Source organism: Engystomops pustulosus, chromosome 1, assembly GCF_040894005.1.
Source record: "Engystomops pustulosus chromosome 1, aEngPut4.maternal, whole genome shotgun sequence".
Lineage (NCBI taxonomy): Eukaryota > Metazoa > Chordata > Amphibia > Anura > Leptodactylidae > Engystomops > Engystomops pustulosus.
In genome coordinates this window covers 53,531,481-53,554,738 of record NC_092411.1, presented here as the reverse complement: position 1 = coordinate 53,554,738, position 23,258 = coordinate 53,531,481, and positions in this window count along the sequence as shown.

Genomic DNA, 23,258 nt, shown 5'->3' with positions numbered 1-23,258 from the left:
AAATACAACTTTGACATAATGTGAGGGATTGCTGTGTTGTGGCTTAACTCATTTAGTAATCTACTAGGCAGGGCCCCCCCTTGATAATGCATTAGACAGCTCCCCTTAGTAGTCCAGTAGGCAGACCCCCTTTCGTAATCCATTAGCAGGGTCACCCTTTAGTAATCCATTAGGCAGGGTCCCCCTTAGTAATCCATCAGGCAGCAACCCCTAATAATCCATCAGACAGCCCTTCCTAAGTAATCCATTATGCAGCCTCCCTAGTGATTTATTAGGAAGTTCTCCCCCATGGTAATCCTTAAGCAACTTCCCTTTAGTAATCCATTAGGCAGGACCCCCCTTAGTAATCCATTAGGCAAGGTTTCCCTTAGTAATCCCTTAAATAGGGCACCCCTTAGTAATTTATCAGACAGGGTCCCCCTTTAGTAAGCCATTAAACAGGGCCACTGCCTTAGTAAACCTTTAAGCAAATTCCCCCCTTAGTAATCCATTACTCATGACCCTTCTTTAGTAATCCATTAAGCAGGCTCCCTCAGGATGCAATCACATTCGGAAGCAACACATGTGTTTTCAAACGGATCAGAAAAGCTGAGAAGAGGAGATTTTCCAGATTACATAGCTGTTAACATTGCGTTTACAAAATTAATGCATTAAACCAATGGTAATTCATGTATTTGTTAACCCCATGAAAACACATGTGCGTGGAGTAGCCGGCACGAGGCTACACAGCGCGGCTACTCCACGCCCCAGTAGCCACATTACTCCTCCTACCCTGTTGTGTGCGGCGCGCAGCTCCTCGTAGCTGCGCGCCCTCGTCCGATATGATGGCATGCGCAGAACGCCGGCTGAGCAGTCCCAGCTCCGTGGCCGGAGTTACTGCGCATGCGCAGTAGCCGGCTTGTCAGACGAGGGCGCGCAGCTACGAGGATCTGCGCGCCGCACACAACAGGGTAGGAGGAGTAATGTGGCTACCGGGGCGTGGAGTAGCCGCGCTGTGTAGCCTCGTGCCGGCTACTCCACGCCCCAGTAGCCGCATAACTAAATTTACATATTCGGTCAATAAAGTTTCCCAAAAGTTAGCGGGGACGTGAGGATTAGCTCTAAAAAGAGCTCTCCTCACGTCCCTTACATCCACCTACCACCTGATCTACCTTTATAGGTAGATTCGTGGTGGTAGGTTCCCTTTAAGTGCTAAAACAGACGCAGCAGTTTTCTACTGCTAGCGTTATCGGAAACCTCATATAATGCTAACAAACACTGCTGCGTTGTACACTTCAAACAAACTCTCATGAGGGGGCAGGTTTAGGGGCGGTGACTGCCACATGACCTATGGAGCGAGTGGGGCAGCCCAGGGAAGAGGCAATGCCTTGGACCGCCCCCCCTCCATTTAATACATGAAGACACCGCTTTGAGAGCGGTCCTGCGTTTGTGGTGTACAGCCCAGCAGATTTTCCGATAATGCTAGCAGTATAACACTGCTGTGTCTGTTTAGCACTAGGAGCTGCATGCCGTTTTTGAGGGTGACAGGTCCTCTTTAAATGTCCAGTAGCAGCCTACCCTTATCAATAAAATGTCAAGCAGAGCCCCCCTTTAAAATAAAATGTCCAGCAGAGCCCTTCTTTAAACTAAAATGTCCAACAGAGCCCTCCTTTAAAATAAAATGTCCAGCAAAACCCCCCTCTAAAATAAAATATCCAGCAGAGCCCCCCTTTAAAATAAAAAATGTCCAGCAGAGCCCCCACTTAATGGCATGTCCAACAGAGCCCCCCCTTTAAAATAAAATGTCCAACAGAGCCCCATTTAATGTCATGTCCAGCAGAGCTTCCCTTTAGAATAAAATGTCCAGCAGAGCCCTCCTTTAAATAAATGTCCAGCAGAGACCCCCTTTACAAATAAATGTACAGCCGTGCCCCCTTTATAAAAGTATTGACCAGCAGTGGCCCCCTTTAAAAAATTATTGTGCAGCTGTGCCCCCTTTAAAAAATTATTGTCCAGCAATACTCCCTTTTATGATAAAATAATAAACTTAGTACTCACCTCTGGCGCTCACCTCCAGCGTCCTCTTTTATCCACAGCTCATCTTTGCCCCTGCATTTTCCGTTTTCCCGGGAGTGCGGGCAAAGGCATGTCTACTCTCTCCCTCTGTGTGCACATAATATGATGCTGCATGTCTCGCCCTGATGACGTCAAGCCCCGTGTGCGTGCATGCGGGCAAAGAGCATGGATGTGCCTCTGCCCGCACTGCTAGGAGGCCGCAGCTCTGTGGAGAAGAGGATGTGAGTGCTAATTTCTTTCTTTTTATATACCCGAGTATAAGCCAATTGGGGCTTTTTCAGCACAAAAATTGTGCTGAAAATCTCAGCTTAAACTCGAGTAAATACAGTAATCAGGCAAATCTCCTCCTCTCAGGTGTTCTGCAGCGTTTGAAAACGCACCCTCATAGTATCCCAGCCAGGCCCCCTTAGTAATTTATTAAGTTATCAATTAGGTAGTTTCTCCACCCCCTTCAGTAATCCATTAGGCCCCACTCTTAGTTAATATTTAGCACTAGGTAGCACAGAAAAATAATAAAATGAGTCCTCCCCAGCATCCTCCTGCATCTTCTGCTGTTCTCTGCGCAGCTTCATGTAGATGCTCCTAAGTGCTATGTATTCGCCACTGCCTGTGCTAGCTGCAGAATCACTTGCATGCACAAGCAAGTGATTGCATACTGAAGCACAGAACCGGCTTATCATGGGAGCTGTTGAAGCTCCTGGCCAGGTCCCCCTAAAAAAAAACAACTCAGAATGCAGGGCCTGGCGCTCGTGCTCCAAGAGCGCCAATGATGATCCAGCCCTGTAGATGAGTTCTATACTTTACATATAACTGTATGTTGGAAGGTGCTTAAAGGAAAGAAATGATGCACCTTATAATGTACATGCCATTGTTTGGATGCAGAGGTGGCATGGAGAATCTTCTTAGGCCCAGTTCAGCCCTGCCTCCGAAACCCATTTTTTATTATCTTCACTGATTAGTTAAAATGCCCCTTGTTTTCAACAGACTTTTAATGGCCTCTGTAAGGGTGATGCCACACATGACATTTTTGGTCCGTTTTTAGTCCGTTTTTCCCAATTATCTTAATATATTAACAGGTTGTAAGCAGCCAAATGCATGGTAAACTGCCAAAAACGGACTGAAAACGGAGGTTTAAAAACGGACCAAAAACGCCATGTGTGGCATCACCCTAAGTACACCCTTGTGTACCGCATCCACTAGGGAATCCATTATTTGAGCTTAAAATCAAATGGAAGCTGCGCTATTCTCCAATAACTGAAGCCTATTGAATGTGGTACAAGTGGACACTAATTGAAGTCCACTGAAATCAAGCACATTAAATAAAGTTATTTTAGTGATGAAAGATAACTAAGGTCCATATGCAGGTGTGAACTGGGTCTTAAATAGGACTGTATGTTAGTGGAGTTGAAGAAACAGAAACCATGTAATTTGAATGAATGTTTGGAGTGATGAGGGGGTGATATTTCATGGGACTGTATTTCAGTAGGCAGAAGGACCAGGAATTATGAATTTATCATGGGAATCCATATAGGGGGCTGTAGTAATTCACTTCTCCATGTTATTCCTCTGCATTTAGGCTGGTATCACACTGCGTTTTTGCAGTATATTGTAAAGATTGCCAATATCTCCATACAATGGTGGGCTACAACATATCCTACTGGATTCGTTCACATATGCCAGACGGAACTGAAGTGGCATTACAACTAAATAGTTGCACTTCTTAGATTCCACTTTTTGTTGCCAACAATGGGGCTCATTTACTAAGGGTCCGAACGCCGCACTTTCGTCGGGCTTCCTGAATATTTCGGATTTGCGCCGTATTGCCCCGGTATTTTGACACACGTGATCGGATTGTGGGGCATCGCGCCGGCTTTCACTCAACAGAAATGGGGGGGGGGGCACGGACAACCCGACGGATTCGGAAAAAACCCAGAATTTAAAAAAAAATTTGTGTCGCAAGAGCAGCACTTACATGCACTGGGACGAAGAAGGTGAACTCCGGCGGACCTCGGCGCAGCAGCTACACCTGCTGGATATCGGGCGCACGACCTTAGTGAATGTCGGCAGACTCGAATCAGCGTGATCACGACATGTCCGGGAAAGAAAATGCGTCGGGAGAGAAAAATCTCTGCCAATGTTCATTTGCAGGGGGCATAAGGATACCTTCATACGTTACGTATTACGTGCAGATTTAACAGACTGCATTCCCTGCCACTCCATTTCCTGTCTATTGGAGTTGTTGGAGAAAGCTGAGCGCTGTGCTCATCTGTTTCCCTCATTCCCACACAAATCAATGGAGCAGCAGAATGGATCCTTGTCCCACCGTTCCTCCCATTGGTAAGAAAGGGATGATGGAATCCGTTTTTTATGATCAGTGGGGATCCCAGCAGTTGGACCAATCACCTTGTTATCCTCGATCCTGAGGGTAGGGGTAACTTCAATACTTGGGAAAATCCCTTTAAGACTAAAAACCAACTAAAAATTCACCTCAAATTAGGCCATGTGATCGTATCTTCAGCTAACTGCACACACAGTGTAATGTCTGCGTTATATCGCCATTTTGCTAATTTGTGTTAGCGGAGTTTGCAGTGTAGATGTTGATTTCTTGACCGTGATTTCTGTAACAAATAATTATGCCAAAAATTCTGTGAGAAAAATCTACAGCTTATTCACTGCAAACTCAGTTCAGATCATCAGTTCTAGGTCCAGTCTGGTGAATCACACACACAGGGCAAGATTGTCAGAACAACTTCATTTGTGGGCAGCCGCTGTAATGGAAGAGAACAACAGAGAGCTATAACACCGGTGTGAACCCAGCATTATAAATTGTGCTGCTTATTCATCTTATCCAGCAGGGTAAAAAAACATTTCAATAGACCTCTCTTGGAATAGATCCATATATACTTGATGGTACTGATCGAGTAGAATAAAAATGCACAAAAGGACCAAGCACAGAGCAAACCATCACCTAACAAGGACTGAAGATTGAAATAATGTGACTGACATTTCCCCAACATGGATAACCTTAAATTCTAATAGTTGTTAATAATAATATTACAATTATTAATAATTATTAATAAATATTATTAATAAATTATTATTGTGACTGTTATTACAGCAATAACGATTTGGGGATTTTTGGCACTAAAATTCCCATGATCATTCTTATATCCTAGATCAGTGGTGGCGAACCTATGGCACGGGTGCCAGAGCTGGCACTCAGGGCTCTCTATATGGGCACCCTTACCATCACCCCAGGGCAGGGTTCGCCGGACAGGACTCAAGGCCTCTTACATTCCCAGTCAGCCAAGAAACCCTAGAAGGAAGCTTCAATGATAATCCAAACTTCTTCTCCTTCTTTCTACTGTATTGGCATCCTCAGGTCCCTTTACAATTAAAAACCTGTAAAAGGGCAGGGAGTCATAATTTACTGCTTAAATTGTCGAATTGGCACTTTGCGAAAAATATGTGGGTTTTGGTTGTAGTTTGGGTACTAAAAGGTTTGCCATCACTGTCCTAGATGGCTTTTTTTAAAAGTTGGAATATCTAAGCCATTATTAAAACACAACACAAGATGGCAGCAAAGTCCAAAACGTTAACATCCTTAGCATAAAACACACACACACGCACATACACCATCACCAGATACATCATATCTATAAAAGAAGGGATAGAATTGCTACATACTGGAAGTTTTATGTATGCATAATGAGCCACATAAAAGAAATTCCTTTTTTTTCTGGAAAGAATACAACTCATAAAACAACATCAAATGAGAAAACCGTACCAAACGGCATCAGAAAGGTGAGATAAATGTTGTGCACAACATGGCAGTTTATACAAGACAACTTAGTGAAAGAAGGTTAGAGGGTAAGGATATACAATACATTTGGAACGCCCTAAGACCCTTTTACTGTTTTAACATTTCGTCCAATTTTCTCTCCATAATTCTGCACTTAATGAGAATGTTTAAAGAGGACCTGTCAACCCGGAAAACCCACCCACCAAATGTGCCCCCCAGCCCCTTTCTCCCTTATGTGCAGTAAATTGATTTAAACCGATCCGACCTCTTACCAAATAGGAGGTCGGATTGTGTATCTGGCGTGCTGGCACTCGGCCTTATTCATAAGGGGGAGTGCCAACGCACCCCCAGCACGCCCCTGCCAGCGGTCACATTGTAGGAGAAGCCGGCTTCTCCTACAATGGGACCGCTGGCAGGGGTGTGCCACCTTATGAATAAGGCCGAGTGTCAGCACCCCATAGTAGTTGTAAGGGAGAGAAAGGTTGTGCAGGCCCTGAACCTCAAAGCCCTACCTTATTGCCTTGCTTACCCTATTGGTAAGGGACCACCTGAAAACTATCCCTACTCACAGGGTTCGTTCACATTGTGCATTAACACATGTGTTTTCAATCTGTGGATAGAGGATAACTTAAAAAGTTTCTACAACCCCTTTAAGACCATCTAGTCAAGTTTACACTTTTAGGTAGTATTAGTAAATGTGCCCTGTATATTCACAAGTAAATTTCTCTAAAGCAGAAGTTCTTCCTAACATTGTGACCTTTTAAGACTGAGGCATGTGTACTAATAATACATTCAACACACCCTCCTTAATTTATGTGTGTGATAGCAGCATTGAACACAATGTTATGATATATGGGACAAGACTTAGCTGCTGGTTGTGCACTGACATGTCCAAAAGTTAGTCACCTGAAGGGTAAAATTAAAAATAATTGGACAAAACAAGCCTCCCTGCATGATTTAAACTGGACTGGGGTTTACAGGATTGCAATCTAATATATAAAGCGTTTACTAATATATAAAGTGTTTTTGTGTGAATAAATGTGTGTGTCGGCTAAAGGATTTACAATCATAAAGTTTCGAACAGACACCTTCTTTGTCTCAGGGAACATCATAGACTATGTTAGGAGTGGATATTTTTACCCTGTTCTTTCATAAATATGCCTGGTAACCACCAAATTACAGGAAACGTATTCTGTTGGCTGTTGTAGCAGTTAGCAGAGATACTCAACAGGTGGCATATAGCAACCAATCACAGCTCATCTTCTATTTTGCTCTGATTGATTGCTATAGGCAACAAAGGACAAAGCTTACCGTATTTTTCGGACTTTAAGGCGCACCGGATTATAAGGCTCACCATCAATAAATGCCTGCTAAAACGTCTGGGTTCATATATAAGGCGCACCGGATTATAAGGCGCACCTGATTATAAGGATGAATGATCAGCAGGTGGCAGACCTGTGCACAGTACAAGGCAGCTGTTGTCTGTAAGTAAGGTTCATATATAAGGCGCACTGGACTATAAGGCGCACCTTTAATTTATGAGAAAATCAAATAATTTTTTGTGCGCCTTCTAGTCCAAAAAATACGGTTTGTGCGATATGATTTCGATTGTGCCACTTAGCCAACGTTCCGTTGCACAGTCGGATGTTAAAGTTTCACAAAAAAAAAAGTGCACTCTGTTGGAGCAGTACAGGGGGTTTCAGATTCATTAAGACGTGTACCACAATTCTTTAATCTGGCGCACCCTGCACACTTTGCTGAAAGACCAGACTGAACAGAATTAGTTTTTACACAAAAACACCAAAGTGAGATCATGTTCGTAATGCTTCACGACATTCACAGGCGTTGTGGGCCACCAGAAAATTGATCGTCAGATTAGTAGCTTGGAAAAAGGAAAACTTCTTCTTCATAAAATTATATTAAAACAAATATCAAAACATGGCAAGTGGTACGCCAGACAGGGGGGATTTAAAGATGGATAAAAAGTAGTGCCTCTGTGATGCCTTTAAAACTCTACTAGGGAGTTCTTTGTCAAGCAGGCAGTATAAAAAAAAGGTATCAGAATTATATAAATTCTTGCATTAGTGCTCTTCAAATAGAAAAATACAAAATAAAGGGAAGCTGACAGCAATTCTGAACATATAAAGCTTCAAACTGTTTTAGGTATTGTTCCTGTAGAGCTGTGTAACTCTTTTGTGCTTGTTGTTAGAAGTGACAGGACTGTGAAAAGTGAAATAATGATCCAAGTCTAGGAAAATTGTGATACATAAAAACCATTATTAGTTTAACTGGTATACATTAAAATAACATGTAACACCCAGGAACAAATACAGGGGCACATTTACTTACCTGTCCGCTGTAGTTCCCCGGAAGTGCATTGTCCAACAATAATGCACTGTAGCGCGATTCGTAAGCCCGATAACCTGCATTTGTCGCTTCCCTGCTCAGGTCCGACGGAGTTCACCATCTTTTAAGTGGTGCATGTAAATGCATTGTCTTGCAAGACAATTTAAAAGTAAAATACCGTGCTCAGTCCGAATTAGACGGATCGTCCAACAACAAGCCCCCGCATAGAAGCCAGCGCAGCTGCACCAAAAAACGATCGCTTGTGACACAATACCAGCACAAACACCTGTTAAATATCTGTCCAAGCCGTGCAATCCACAAAAAAGACGAACAGTCCGACAAAATTGAGATCCGCGACCCTTTGTAAATGAGCCCCACAGTGTCAAAACCATATATAACAACAGTTCTCATTAAAAGGACAGCATATACCAGACCACTGGTATCTAAGGCAGCTGCCTACTGGCACCTTGCAAAAAGTAAGGGAAAGTGTGGTCTTACCGTAATTGCCGAAACTGGGACCGGTGGGTGAGGTATCAGTGTGATCTAATTGTTTGTGGTATCCACTATCCCCATAGTACACCATACATGAAGACAGAGCCATGTACTGTCCCTATTCCCCACTGATTGTCTCCCGCCTTTACAAGGGCATTCCCACAGAGTGTACCCTACAAATATACACCTGCATCCCCCACCTTGACATATTTCTTACAAATAATGGAGTCATTAGAAGGTTCATTGATTGATGCTACAGTGGCTCAAGGAAGATATAGGAAATTAAAGGAAATTATGTATTGGAAACCCTGTGAAAGGGGTGGCCAGAGAGGTTTATTATGGATCAGATGTCCACTTTACACTCTACTGGTGGTAGACTGTTTGCCTAGCTCCCTGGAAACCCCAGTCAATGGACTTCCATGCGATCCCTTCAAGATCACTAGAGATAGTGGCCCTCCAATTCCCTGGATAATTAAAAGGTCTAAACACTCACCTCTTCCCTCTCATCTGTGCACACGCCGCTCCACTTCCTGTTAGCATGTAAGGACTGGTGATGTAGTGCCTGACTGACCGAGGAATCAGGGGAGGAGTATTGAGAGGGGACACCGGTAACTAATAGCTAACACTGCCTCTCTGGGCATCACCTCTACAGCGAGCAGGACATGCAGTATAGACTGTGGGGATTTGTAATCTAAGCCAAACAAATGGCCATTGACCCCCCAAGTTAAAAACCAACTCAAAATAGAAAAACGGACAAATGTTCTTGGTTTGGGAGTGTGGGTAGGCCACAGCAATTTTTATTAAGATATAATTTAACTTTGTAAACTTTTAACAAGTTGAAAATGTTTGTAAACATGTAAACAATAAAACAAAAGAATAAAATTTTAATGCCCGCCTGGCTTGATTGTATGGAGCTCTTCTCCCGAGATGGCGGCTGCCGCAGGACAGCCATCATTTGGGTGTCTTCCTCGCCTTCAGGCATGTCTATCCTCCGCCCTTGCTGTGACATCTAGGATAAAACAGAAGGAGAACAGCAAAACCAAGAAACCACCTGAAAATAAAAATTTCTTTACACCTGAGGGCAGGGTGGGAGGGAGACTTCACACCTTGTTGATCCTGAAGGTAGAAGGAAAGAGGCCCCCCCACATGTCCTCAAACTTTTATAGCCCTGGGGGCGGCCCACTTCCCCCAGCTGAGCCCACCCTTAGGTGGCCGCCCAGAAAGGAGGGGGCCAATCACCAGAAAATGCCTTTTTTAAACTGGTGAACCACCGAAATCCCCCACAGTCCCCGGCCCCTTCTCTAGACAATTTGGGGCCAAAGAGACTGTGGGGATTTGTAATCTAAACCAAACAAATGGCCATTGACCCCCAAGTTAAAAAACAACTCAAAATAGAAAAACTGAGAAATGTTCTTGGTTTGGGAGTGTGGGTAGGCCACAGCAATTTTTATTAAGATATAATTTAACTTTGTAAACTTTTAACAAGTTGAAAATGTTTGTAAACATGTAAACAATAAAACAAAAGAATAGAATTTTAATGCCCGCCTGGCTTGATTGTATGGAGCTCTTCTCCCGAGATGGCGGCTGCCGCTGGACATGTCTTCCTCACCTTTGGGCATGTCTATCCTCCGCCACGGAGCCGCCAATGCGCACTAGAGCTGACTGCGACCCCCCCACTGCCCAAGGCGATCGCCTTCTCCGCCAACTCCTGCAGACCGGCAATAAAAATGTCCAAACCGATCGGATTCAGGTGAACCCCGTCACCTATCAGCAGGTGCCTGTTGTCCCCCTCCAATTCTAAATGGCGATTCTAATGTTAAGAATCTTCCTGGCTCTATTAATTCACTCTTGAACGTGATCGCCTTGCCAGTGACAACGAGGGACAATTTCGGACCAGCCAAGTGTCACTTTCCTAAAAAAGGAGGGTAAATGAGTAAGGTCCTCTTTCATAAGGGCTAATAGCTCACCCAGCTTGACATACGCCAAGTCGTTACCGCCTGCATGGAAAAGGAGGACCACGTTTTCACGGCAGCTCCTGCTTATATCGGCTACCTCCTGAAAAACCTGGGTCCAACGCATGCCGCGCACGCCACGCCAGTGCACCCTAGCATCCTTGAGACCTAAATTCACACCGCATCGGCGAGTTTCCACCCTCCGCTGTGCCCAGTGGATGAAGGAATTCCCAACAATCCATACATGGGTCAAATGGCCTGTAAAATACAAAATGAAGGATAGCACGACCTATAGATAAACGTTAACATTACAGTAAATTAAAACAGGGGATTGAGATCTGGTCGGATGTATGACTTAAAGGGGTATTCTCATCTGGGCACTCACATTCAGTTTGATAAATCTTCCATATGTAAACATTTCTTCAATTGGATGTTATTAAAAAAAATGTTCCTGTGTGAAGATAATTTCTCACAAATATAGTCAATTTGTCGCTTAGAAACCAGATAGCTTCCTCGGATACGGCCACCTCTGCTGGAGGGATTGCACAAATAAACAAAAAGTTTTTGTACTTAAAATGTCCGGGAGTTACTGCAAGTCCCACATCAGTCCTGTGGTAATGGATACTGAATCCATGTGGTCAGGCAGGACTCAATAGCGCATGTCTGGCCACTGCTGCCAGAATGTGAGGTAATCGTAACCGAGGAAGCCATCTGGTTTCTAAGGGACAAAATGACTACATTTATGAGAAATTATCTTCACACAGGAACATTTTTTTTAATAACATCCAATTGAAGAAATGTTTATATATGGCAGATTAATGAAACTGAATGTGAATGCCCAGACGAGAATACCCCTTTAAAACAATCCGACTTCCATCTTCCGAGTGTTTTTATTGCTTCCTCACTCATTCCACAAGAGTGCGCCATGGTCAAGGCACCCATGCGAAATGAGTGAGTGCCAAATTCTTTGGGGTTTAAACCCAAAAAGAGTATTGCTTTCTTAAAAACCGCACTAAATTGGAAACGGGAAAGGGGGGAACCTGAAAGGTGCAGTAAAAAATTCGGACCCGCTGGGCGTAAATGGGCATATCTCCCAATCAAAGAAACCGGGCATGGGTTTGAAGACATGGGAAGTATGGTAATTCATGTTCCTCTACCATAAACTTCCGTTTTTGACTTACAAATCCGAATTTTTACCCCAGTATCGCTGACTAGTACGTCCGATTGCAGCAAACCGCCCGATTTTACCGCGCTGAGAGGAACTAGTTCCCCGATCCGTAGCTCCCCGAAAAAGGCTATTGCAAAGGCCGAGCTAAACAAGGAAGTTTCATAGTCATCACTGCATACTATGTGCAAGATGGAAATAATACGGGAGAATAAAGGCAGTGAAACCGGTCTGCGTAAATCTTGAAAAGACTTTACTTTTTTTCCAGCCCTTCATAATTTGCTTTATGGTGAATGTCTTTGTAACATCAGGACGGTCGTGAATTTTTAGCATAAAAGCCAGTCCGGCTAAACTGTGACGCCCCCTGACTCCTGATGTGTGAAAGATAATGTAGTGAGTGCCTTAAAAGTTGGTCCTTCTCTGCGGGTATAGAGCCACCGGAGATGGCTAGCCACTGCTTCCGGGCTGAAGAGTACTTCTGCCAAGTGGCTGCTGACACCAATCCTTTTAACAAGTTTACAAGCTGTTCTCGACCAGCTTCCATAAGGACTGGGGGCAAGCAATCCACTTCTCTGCCGGGTACCCGTAGAGTTCTCTGAAGCTCTGAAATTGTGAACATAGCCGAGTCGTTCGTAAGTTCCGGGACATGCCTAGCCCTAAGCCAGATATTGAATTGTAAGCACCGCAGGACTAAGTGTCTGAGCAACGCGAGTACCGGGTATGAAGGGGAAGAAAGTCTATTTAGTGCGTGTACTAACCCGCGGTCTTCAGACCACAGACGTACTCTTTGGTTGGCCAAAACCAAAGCCCACGTTTCTATGGCGACCACTAATGCAAAAAGGTGTGTGAGGGTGGTGTTTTTATTAAGGCCCTGTCTTATCCATAAAGACGGCCAATTTTCCCTGCACCATGCATTGCCCAAGATAGCAGCGAAGCTACTACCCGTGGCGGAAATGGACAAGCCTAAAGAAACGCTGTCGGTTTCTGCTTCCTGAAGGATCCCAGACCCATTAAAGTCCTGAAGAAAAACTTGCCAAACCCGCAAATCTTCCTTAAGGTTATTGGTCACTCTAATAAAGGGGGTTGGTTGTATTACTCCTTTTGTGGCCAGGGATAACCGACGTGAAAAAGCGCGGCCCATTGGGATGACTATGCAAGCAAAATTTAGCAGGCCCAGTAAGACCTGGAATTGCCACAGAGTGGCCTTTCGTTTGCCTAAGAGAAAGCTTATTTCTTGACTTAATCGAGATATTTTGTCGCTTGGGAGTCTAAATGTCATCTCCACTGTATCCAACTCAATTCCCAGGAAGGAAAGGTTGTTAACCGGCCCGACTGTCTTATCCGCAGATAACAGAACTCCGATGTACTCCAACAAAGAAGTAAACCTCCGCAAGAGAAAGGAGCAAGATTCGGAATCCCGTTCGCCAACAAACAAGAAGTCGTCCAGGTAATGGGTGATAGAAAAAAGACCTGTGTCATAGCCCAAGATCCACTCCAAAAAACTGCTGAATACCTCAAAATAGTAACATGAGATGGAGCAGCCCATGGGAAGACACATGTCATAATAATAATGACCCTCAAGGTAGCACGCTAAAATATGGAAGCATGACGGGTGAACTGGCAACAACCTAAAGGCAGACTCTATATCAGATTTGGCTAAGAGGGCCCCCTGGCCCGCTTGCCTAACCAAATTTACGGCCCGGTCTAACGAAACATAGGATACAGCTGCATCCTCCTTTGAGATGTCCCTTGGGGAAAGATAAGTGATGGATTAATCTAAACGATCCCGTTTCCTTCTTAGGGACCAGGCCAAGGGGAGAAACCCTGAGGTTGTAAAAAGGGGGGTCTACAAAGGGGCCGGCCATCCTGCCTAATTGGACCTCTTTTGAAACTTTTTGAAGGGCCACGAGGGGGTTTTCCCGCACAGATATCAAATTACTGCACATAAAAAGGGTAGTGGAAGGTTGGTGCGGGATAAAGAAACCGAGAAGAGAGCCCCCTTCAAGAAGGCTTGCTTCCCGTTTCTTGGGATATAACTTTAGCCAGTGAGCAAGCCTGTGCACGTTCACCGGAGTTCGCGGATTGGGACGGGGAGGAGTTATTTTTGTTTTTGCGGTAGCAACTCAAGGCTGAGTGATTACCACCGCAGATTGAACACTCGGGCCTGAACCTGCATGAGTTGTATAATCTGCAATGGCCCTCGTTGTAGAGCAAGCATGCTCCGGTGGGTTTGTGATCCGCAGGGGCAGACTGCTGGGCTGGCCATGCGGTGGATCCTGAAAAGGGCCGTTGTGAGCGTTGTGCCAGTATCAGCTGTAACCAGACGTCCGTAGCCTTGGATGCCCAGCCGATACTGGGGTTAAGTGATAGGCTGCGAAGAAACTCTTTGTCGTACCTCCACCAAGCCGTGCCCCTGTGTAGTTTAAAAGCATTAAAAGTTGTGTCCATATAGACAAATAAATCCGGGGCCGAAGCTGGAGATTTTTGGGTGATAATGGAGGCCATCACCGCAAAAGCCTGCACCCAATTGTGAAGGCTTTTTGAAGCCTTAACCTTTTTTTCTGAACCTTTTTCAAAGATTTGTTCCTTGTCCAGATATCAGCTTATTCTCCCTTCTGAATTTTATTCTTCACTTCTTCAGGGACATATTTACCTAAGGGGGCTACTGCGCAAAACATTGTATCCCTAAATGTATTACCCGCCCCTAAGTTACCGCTGGGCTGCGCTTGTGTATTAACCCCTTGATGGTTTGATTCTAATTGAGATAGAACCGATTTTAGTGATGATATAATGTGTGTGGTGTCCCTGTTAGTGTTATGCAGTGCCGAGGTAATGGCCGACCACGAGGGAAGACCACAGAACTCACCGTTCGCAGCAGAAGTTAGATCAACCGGAATTGGGAGCGCTGTCTGTCTTTGTGCTGTTAGCTGGTCCTGGGGAGCCGACTGCTGGGGAGCAGGAGACTGACGTGGCGGTGCCGACTGCTGTGAAGCAGGAGACTGGCATGGCGGCGTTCTTCTTGCTGCACCACCGCTGAACGGTCTGCTGAGTGGCTGGTAGCAACTCTGGCGGGTAGCTAGAAGATGCTCTTGATCTCTTTGAGTGATGGCGGGTCGGCTCCGGCAGCGACAGGCCGGAGCCCACACTGATCGGCTGTGCTGCGGGGTGCCGGCGAGCCCATTTCCTTCGGCGAGGGATTCTTCTTCCCCGCTGCTCCGCGGCTCCTGGTGCTGGGGGGGACCAGGGGCTGAGGCGGTCCGGAGGCCTGCTGCAGCGCACGGGCCGCCATCTCTCTTCGCTCTGGAGCTGCTGCTGCGGTCCCGCTGCCGGGGAAGACATCGGGGGTTACCAGAGGAGGAGGTGAGGAGCGGGGGGAGCGCTGGAGGGTGCCGGGTTCGGCCGATGCCTGACAGGCAGAGGCATCCGGCAGGCCTGGTACCTGGGGGGGGGGGGAGTGAAGCAGGTGCCGGTCCGGCCCCCTGATGTTCCTTCTGGGCAGCACTGCGCTTGATGAGCACCTCAAGCCAGCCTGAGCCTTCCCTGGCAATCCGGTCCATCACTTGTTCATCTAGGATGAGGGACATGGTGACACTCTCTAGGTAAGTGATGGCACGTAAGGGGGGGGTCTTAGACTTCACACCTTGTTGATCCTGAAGGTAGAAGGGAGGCCCCCCCCCACATGTCCTCAAACTTTTATAGCCGTAGGGCGGCCCACTTCCCCTAGCTCCAGAAAGGAGGGGGCCAATCGCCAGAAAATGCCTTTTTCAAATTGGCGAACCACCGAAATCCCCCACAGTCCCTGGCCCCTTCTCTAGGCGATTTGGGGCCATAGAGATCAAAGACAGCAAATGTCTGTAGATATCTAGCTTTAGCTATCAAATGTACAGCAGTGTCTGAGTGCAAGGTGACGCCAGGCAGCAGAGAAAATGGGGTAATACCTAAACATTAGTGTAAGAGGATAAAGCAGGTTGGTTCTCCCTTCTAACCCTCTTAGCTGACCCCCTTTTTTCTTCAACCTTTTCAAATGCCTAACCTTAATGACTGTCCCAGACCAGGGGGTGGAGAGGTTACAGATATTGGAGCACATTTACTTACCCAGTCCCTGCGCGATCCCCGTTGTGCATTGTCCGCTGCAATGCCCATCTTCCGCGATTTACGAAGATCGTGCACCCAATTTCCTGTATGTGTCGCTTCCCCGATTAGGTCCGGCGGAGTTCACCTTCTTCCTCCTGGTGCATGTAAGTGCTTGGCTTGCGACAAAAATTGATTTGTTAAATCCCGCGTGTAGTCCGAATCTGCCACCTAATTTGTGTTGCGTGAAAGCAGGCGCGATTGCCTATTACACAAACAAGTCTGCTACATCTCACTGACATTTGCCTGCCTCCCCCATCCCCTGGATCACTTATCTCCTTGTAGCTTGTAGTTTGCAGCCTCTCTCTCTGCTCACTATGTGCTGACAGGATGTAATCTCTGAGCTCCGTGCAGGGGGCGTGGCTACAGATACACAGCGGTGACGGACAGTAAACTCAGCTCCATGATCTCACACAAAAATCCAAGATGACAGCCACCCGACCCTAAGTGAGAACTTACAGTGTCGTGTCTATGGGAAACTGAAATTGTGTACAGCAGGACTGATAGAGACAAGTTGGACTTATCTGTGAAATGCTTCATTTTTGTTAACAACAGTGAATTATAGAATGTGTTATTTTGTTATGCTGAGTACATATAAGAAACTTGTCTTCATGGGAATATTCCTTTAAGGCCATTTGGGTTAACCATACCCAATCCATATATCTATTTGGCCTCTGTATAAAGAATTCTCTGAATCCAGTTACTCCTTCTCTCTGGGTAAGGTATAGTCGCTACACCAGTTACAATTTTGAAATGTCCTCCAGACATTTGTTTATCGTCAGTAAGACACATTTATCTTGTCGAAAATGACATTTATCATTTCAAATTGTCTAAAATTTGACATTTTTTGGCACAAAAAACTCCAGATGAAACCATACTTAAGGAAAACTTAGAAAATGGAAAGAAGTGACATTGGTAAGAAATGTATCAACAAGAGATCTGAAAAAAAAAACATTTAATACAAGGAAAAAGGGAGATAAATTACCATAGAAGAAGATGGACAAAAACTAGCCAAAACAAACAGAGATAAGAATTTTGGGTTTTCAAGGTTTTGCGATTTTGCATCTAGTGGACTCCTGCCCCATCCCTCTGATGCCAATAGCAACTCTATTAGGATTGGTTGGTTACTTACAGCAGCCATTCACAACAGAGGGGAACGGCTGTTCAATATTTCTATGCCAAGAGCCAAAAGCCCCTCAGGCTGAAAGACCTGCCCAGAGCACTTGCAGGAGCTGCAGACCTGGATGAAAATTTACTACAAACACAAAGGTTACACAGCTCTCTAGGGCCTAAATGTAGCAGTGTCTGCTGTTTATTATGGTCAAAACTGATATTGGATTCCCTTTAAGAGATACCCCAAACCCTTACTTCTACAAATATTAGTTTTTTAGTGAGGATTGTAACTGCACGTGTATACTACAGTGTTCTTATACTAGTGTCCATATCATCTGAGGACATCTGCCTAAATCATGAATAAAAATAATCTTTTCACGTCCAGACAGATTTTGAATAAAAATGATTGTAATACGGTACATTCTCTCTGCACTTGCACATTCATGTGCCATCTGCATCCTGCATCTGCATCACTTAGGTTTGTGCAAAGCAGTTAATGATCTGTATTAATTCATGATAAAACCCATATGTGTGTAATCCCCTGGTCTGCTGCAATAATCTGTGGTGACAGTAACATGCTCGAAGACAAAAAGGGAACCGGACTGTGTAACACCCATGTCATGTATCAAGCTGCTACTTAACCTAGCACTAGGGTGTTCTGGGGACATTGCGGGTGGCTTTCTCTTCTGTGATCTGCCATCTATAGTCTTGTGCCAGTGCTGCTGTCATCCATTCAAGTGCAAGGGAGAAAAAGCAGGTGGCAAACAATGGAAATCCAGTGAAGGCTGTAATAATACTGCTGAGCTGTGGAAAGCATGGCACTTCCCTGCTGCAGGATCTGTCATTAGAATTCACATCCACAAGCTACTTTATTTCCTTCAGACACGACTGGCAAAGCAGGGTCATTTCGGGATAAGGCAGCCACTGGCACAGGTGGGTGTGCGGAGCTGAGGGAGGGCGATGCACAATGGCGAAAGCTGCAATAGAAGGAAAGCGTGGTATAGACGATGGAAAAGGGGAGAAGGGTACAGCAATAAGAGAGGATATTTAAAGAGGTCAAATAAGGACAAGGCATTTTTCAAGAGTGACTGCGCTATCAATGTGGCAGATTAGAGCGAGAGACTCTTTAGGTAAAGACGACTGAGGTACAAAGCAGGTCACACGAGGACACATCATTCTTTACTGGGCTGATTGTTCCTGGCACGCCGCTCAAGCACATTCTCTTAAGTCTGACATCTGAGTTTTATCGATTATTGTACTTGCAAAGAGCACAGACATGGAAGCTGAACGCATGATTTCTATGCACAATGCAGTATCTGAGAGTGCAGAGTTAAATCGACATCTTGCAGAGCACATCTAGCTTTTTTTAGACAGTGTCGTCATGCCCAGACTGCAGAACAGAATAAAAAAGAGAGAGGCGGGCAATATTATGTGTGACATTGAGAATCCACAATAAGCCTGCTGCCTCACCGAGGAACAATGCAGACAAAGAGCAGAAAAGAGCTTCTTATATCAGATTGTTACATCACAGGCAGTCCCCGCATTACGTACAAATAGGTTCTTGACGTTTGTACTTAAGTTGAATTTGTATGTAAGTCGGAACTGTATATTTATAATTGTAACTCCAGGCAAATATTTATTTTGTCCCAGAGACAATTGGATTTTCCAATTTTTTAGCTGTAATGGCAACAAGGATTTTCTATAAACCTTCATTACAGACACCTTACAGCCGATCATTGCAGCCTGGGAGTAAAGTAAAGCATTAAAGCATCCAGAGGGCTTCAACAGAGGTCACAGTGGGCAGAGGAGTCTGTCTGTAACTGGGGGTTTTCTGTAAGTCGGGTGTCCTTAAGTAGGGGACTGATTGCATTTTATTACATGATATACATTTGAAAAAATATAGAGAACTTGCTAAATAATTTATAAATTAATGCACCTTTTTCCTTTACCAAAATTATGGTAACTAACTTGCCTTGGTTAAGTTACCAGAGAGCCAATTATGAGGGGAAATCCATTTATTACTTCATAACAACCTTCATTAAACCTTGTACCAACTGTATGTATTGGGATAGAGATTACATATTCTAGTAAATGACCGTAAATATCCATTAGAAAGGCAAGTAGTTTGGATCTGTATCTTTGTTACTACTATGGCGGCACTAGCACTAATCCCTTAGAGTACAATGTGAAGGGAATATTGCAATCTAGTCAGTTACACCAGTGACCACTAGTGCCCCTCATTTCAAAACTATGGATGACCAAATGTCGGATAGTATCACAGTTGTGGAAGTTTGTTACTCACCGCAAGACATCCATATCTGTATACCCCTAATGACCCTCTCCTGCCTCCTCTAAGAACAGCACACATCATTAAATGCAGATAAAAATTAAAAAAAATTACTGTTTGGCATTCCAAAAATGCAAAGGTGTAAAAGCCTGAATCATGTGTTCTTATATTTGTTATCCATGAAGTACTTACTTCTAAAATCAACTTTAAAATTATTCTAATTCTGCTATCCTTCTCCTCTGCTTCTTCAGCACTTCTGTTCACTGCAGAAGTGCTAAGGTGAGACAGTGTAACAGTCTATAAAGGCAGACCACAAAGGGGCAAGGGAAACCCCACAAGCAACACAGTGTCAGGCACTAGGGGTAGTGGACCCACTGGACCACCTCGGACGATGACGTTAGCCAACACTTGGGAGCGGAGTCCAATTGGTACCGCTTTTCACCAAAGCCCGCCACAAAGCGGGTTGGACATGCTGCGACGTGGTACCACTAGGTCATTCCACAGGTGCAGCTTTGTCCACAGTGGCGGCTAAGGTTTAGTACAGAGTCGTAAGCCAAAACTGAGGTTGGGGACGGGCAGGAGGTCGAGGCAGGCAACACAAGATCAGAGTCAAGGACGTAGCGGTAGGTCACGGCAAGCAGCACGGGATCGAAGTCAATAATGGAACCGAGGTCACAACAGGAAATCGCTAAATAAACACAGGGCATAAGTAACAAGCTTTCTCAATGGTTATAACTCACAAAGATCCGGCAGGGAGTGCAGGAAGAGGCTGGCCTTTAAAGAATTCCGGGAATGGCCATCAATCAATGGTGCGTTGGCCCTTTAAATCTTCAGGAGCTGGTGCGCACACCCTAGGAGGTGGGGACCTGCGCGCCTGACCGCCGGAGCTGGAGAAGGAACGAGGGCAGGTAAGTCTGACCACAGGAGTGCTGGGGCATGGAGAGGGGCACGGGTGAGGGAGTACCCGTGACACACAGCACAGTAATTTACACAGCTTTTAGTCTGGTCTTCCTCAATCCCAATATCTAGTTTTGAGCATTTCTAAAAAAAAGGATGTTTTAGATGAAATGAGACAAAATGAGTCCTGAGTGATTTCGACTCTGTCCGTAGTGTCAACAGCTTATTGGCTGTGGTGCCGAGTGTCTCAATAATTGCCTATTAATGACCTACCCTAATTATTTGCCAAGAAAACCCCTTCTAGAGTTCTCTTTTAACAATGGTCCGGTTTTGGTTTCAGTTTTCAAAGAGACACTTATCTTCCTTATCATCTGTGATACACAATCAGCTTAGCTTTATGGATCATTGGTTTTTTAAATATCCGTTGAGTTGGGCACCTGGAGTGGATAGATCTCAGTTCAATGCCCTCCATCTGTCACAATACACCACAAAGAACAGTTGGTACACAGGCTTGCCAAGATAAAGCCTACATCTGCTGCCAGCATTCACCATGCAAAAGGCTGAAAATAGAGAAGAGATGCAATCTTACTCAAGGCTACAACTCAAAGGTTAATTGAAATACAGTACAATATACAAATCATTTTTGATCGACTCTCGCATCTTGTGTTATATATTTCAAAGGTTTTCAGATATCTTATTAATGTATTTTTAAATGTGAAACTCATTTCTGTTATCTTTCTTTTAGTTAATGCTCTCAGGTTTTTAGAACATATCTTTCAGCCATTTAGCATCCGGTTATTTCCAAATGCCAGATAACCAGGAAAGATGTATATGTTAGGTCTGAGGAAACAAAAAATAAATTGACGATACAGTTGGAGTGGTGACAGATTATATAAATTTCTGTACTGACTTGATTGTTCCAACTAAAAGTTTCAAGGTTTTTCCTAATGGTAAACTTTGGGTTACAACTGAATTAAAAGAGGCAACAAGGGAGAAGAGGCAGGTGGTGATACTAGGTGGTGATGTTGTTGAACTAAGGACATCACAAAGAAAATTATTGGAGTGTAAGAATAAGTCCATACTAGAGCTTTAACACTTAAAATAGTAGGGATATGTGGACAGGAATTAAAAAGAACAGAGGCCTTTAAGTGTATTCTTCTGACCAAAAAAAACCCCCCCAAACCATAATTCTGGTGTCCCTGCGAATCATTCCTTAACCCCTTATCACCGACACTAGTTTTCAGCTCAATGACCAGACTCGATTTTTCAAATCTGACATGTCTCACGATAATTGGTTATAACTTCGGAACGCTTTAACATATCTCGGTGATTTTTGAGAATGTTTTCTCGTGATACATTGTACTTCATGTTAGTTATAAAATTTAAGTGATAAGTTTTTGCGATTCGTTCTGAAAAAAAGTGAAAATTTGCCAAAGTTTGTAAAAATTCTTAATTTTCCAAGTTTGAAATGTTCTGCTTTCCAGACAGGAAGAAAAACTACCAGCTTCCAAGTGACTTTGAAAGGCCTAAATAATAGTAAAACCCCATAAATTACCCCACTATAGAAACTTCACCCCTCAATGTATGTAAAACAACTTCTATTAAGTCCATTAACCCTTTAAGTGTTTCACATGGGTTAAAACAATATGGACCTGCGATTTAGAAACTATGGAATTTTTTTGGTAAATACATTCATTTAGGCCAAACTGACAGTTTCAGAATAAGTTAAATGATGAAACGCACTGCAACGCTTGATGCCCAATTCCTCCCCAGTGTACTGATACCCCATATGTGGTGATAAACTGCTGTATGGGCGCACGGCCGAGTAGAGAATGAATGGAGGCGCCATTCACAGCAGATTTGTATTGTCACATTGTACTACCTATACATTTTTATTTTTTTTGGTAATGCAAACATATGAGGGCTTATTATGTACGGGATGAGATACAATGTATAGATAATTCATTTTGGGGGTCTATAGCTTATTAATGAGATTTTATTAACTATTTCAAGGGGGACACAAACAAAATCATCAATTTTTATTTTGGATTTTTAGCATTTTTTCCCCCGCTCACCGTAACATAAAAATAATATTTTATCTTTAGTCTCTGGTTCACTACGATTGCGGTGATACCTCATTTATATAGTTTTTCTTATCTTTGCTCAATTTTCCTGAGCAAAACCAATATTGGAGAATATCGCATTGTTTTTACTATTGACAACTTTTCAGGGCCATAACTTCTGTATTTTTCTGTTGTCAGACCTGGTTGAGGGCTTATTTTTTGCAAAAAGAGTTGTTCTTTTCAGTCGTATCATATTAGGGAACATAACTTTTTTGATCACTTTTTAGAACATTTTTTGTGATGGTGTTTGACAATTTTTTTACGTCGTTCACCGAGTGGGTTCAATATTGATTTAGATTTATTGTACAGATTGATACGGACACGGTGATACCAAATATGTATGTGTTTTTGTGTTTTATATACTTTATTTGCTTTTCATGTGTAACTGGGGAGATTATGGGACTTTTATTTCATTTATTTATTTAATTATATTATAAAATGATTTCATCTTTTTTTTTTCCTTTTTTACATTTTCTACTTCTTGGCTTGAACAAGCGATCGTCCGATCGCTTGCTCAAGCCTTTTCACTGCAATACACTTGTATTGTAGTGTATAGTGAAAGTAACTGAGCTTGCTGCGCATGCTCAGTTACACACAGCCGGGTCCTACCAGGAAGGCAGAACCCAGCGAGAAGAGGAGCCGACAGCCCCAGGTCACTCGTCGGAACCCGGGGCTGAGGCAGGAGGGATCAGATCCCCCGGTAAGCACACCGGTGGGGTCCGATCCCGGGTGTTAGTGCCGGGTCTGGGCTGTAAGATCACAGCCCGACACTGGCACCAGCGAGACCCGGTGTCCCGAAATCTTCTTCTGACGCGCCGCCGTAGAAAGGTGTACGCGTCAGAAGAAGTACCCTTAATGACCGCCGTAAAAAGCCAATACGGTGGTCATTAAGGGG